Here is a 1,977-nt window from a genome sequence, read left to right as displayed (position 1 = left end):
TAGTGAATTGGGCTGAGTGAGAGCGCACAGGGAGACAGACGCACCCTCCGGGCATCCTGCCGTGTCCCAGAGATTCCCAAAAGGCAACTTAACTTAATCGATTTGACAGAAACTAAAACTGGAGCATAATCCCTACCATCCCTTTTCCTGCTGCATGCCTGCAGCACTCGGAATTTAGCAGTTTTTTTACAGTAAATTTTAGATTTCAGTTCAAACATGACAGCTGTCAATGAAATTTGCTGCTCACAAGTGATTTCAAGCACATTGCCTTCTRGTTAGTCTGTACCCATTCCCTTGGACAGGATGTTTATAACATCTAGGGAGTCTCTCATGTTACTTAGTGCAATAATGTGGCTCCACGAATAAATCCATTTCCAGTCTGTTGGTATCGCATGTAACAAATGAGAGCTGCTAAATGCACTTGTCACTGGCGCTGGGAGCAGGAGAAACGATACTTGCAGAATTACACATGTTCCTATAATGATTATAAATTATAATGAATCATATTTTCTTATGTTTACAAATGACTGTCTGATAGCCAGCGCCAGAGCGGGTGATACGGCCTGGCTGATCTTGGCGTTTTTGTGATTTCTGAACAGAAACGAGAACTGGAAAATTCCCGTGTGGTGGAGAGCAGATATGTCTAGTGTAAGTGTAAAGACTGCGGTGCAGCACACGTGTACCTATCTTATACATACGGAGATGGCAAGGCTCGCAGTAAAACCATTACAGTGTGTGATGGCATCAGCACTAATTAGAGCTAGATCCAGCCAGTTCCTCTCTGCCAAAGTAAACTGGAGTTATCTCAATCTCAGATTTCATATTTCCTCTTTTCTCTTTCGGGGGAGGAATGTCTCTGTCACAAGGTATTATACCCTGAACCGAAAACATCTTTAAAAGGCTCTCACAAAAYGGTCCAAATTAACATTCTAAAATAATTGTTGCTGTTAGCTCATTATCTACACATTGTCCGGCAGATCTAGTGGTAGTGGCAGGCCCAAATATTTAAAGCATTTTGCCCATAAATGGGAAACAGTTGGAGTGCAAATACTGCAGAATTCAGATCTTATAACATGTAATGAGAGCAGAAAGTAGAAAACTAAGTTAGCAAAGAAATTTTAACTATGGGGCATATTGTTTTCAGGCATAATATACAAAGGAAAGTGGGCCAAGCTCAATGTGAGCTGCAGGTTTTCCTGGCGGTGGCTGCGTGCGGAGGGAAGGTGCCCTCACCTTGTGCCCCTCGCGCTGGTTTTGGAGGACGCGCAAGGAGGCAGCACTGCAGCAGCGGGTGTGGGATGGTGCCTGTGCCGGTGCCGCTCCACACCAGGACATGGGATGAGTGCCGCATTCCCGGGATGGACAGGCAGAGTGGGACTGCACAGCCCGGTGACCTCCTTGGTTTTGGTGGGAAGAGCAGGAGGCCCGGGGTGGGATTCGGTCTTCCAAACCCGCCTGGCTGCCACCCTGTGCCCCGTGCTCTGGGTGTCCCTGCTGGAGCAGGGGCTTGTGCTGGATGATCCCTAGAGGTCCCTTCCAGCCTCAASCACCCTGTGATCCTGTGGGGTGCAGGGAGCGGTGCTGCTGTGGTGGGTACCGCCACGGTACCGCGTAGCCTCGAGCCCTGGCAGCAGCCCGCACCAAGGCGGCCTGTCCCAGCCCTGCACGAAGCTGCCGCCGCGGCACCGCTGGCGTCGGGAGCTGCGACCCCTCTGCATCCCCAGGGCAGGGAAGGGCTGGGCTGGCGGCCGCGAGGCGCCCGGGCCAGGGCGCCCAGCCCGGCAGAGCGGGAGCGGGCGCAGGAGCGGCGCGTTCCCCCGGCTCCCTCCTCACTGCCCTCCATGGCGGAGCGGGCGGTTCGCACTGCCGCTCCCCGCGGCGGCCGAGCCCGCCGGGCTGCCCGGCAGAGCCGGCGCTGGAGCGCTTGCCTGGGCAGCTCGCGGCGGCCCCGCTCCGCGCCGGGCCCGGGGCCCGGGG

The sequence above is a fragment of the Nothoprocta perdicaria genome, unplaced genomic scaffold (genome assembly GCF_003342845.1).
Source record: "Nothoprocta perdicaria isolate Ctin4 unplaced genomic scaffold, notPer1 scaffold_57, whole genome shotgun sequence".
In the NCBI taxonomy this organism is placed as follows: domain Eukaryota; kingdom Metazoa; phylum Chordata; class Aves; order Tinamiformes; family Tinamidae; genus Nothoprocta; species Nothoprocta perdicaria.
Note: the sequence above shows the minus strand (reverse complement) of the source record.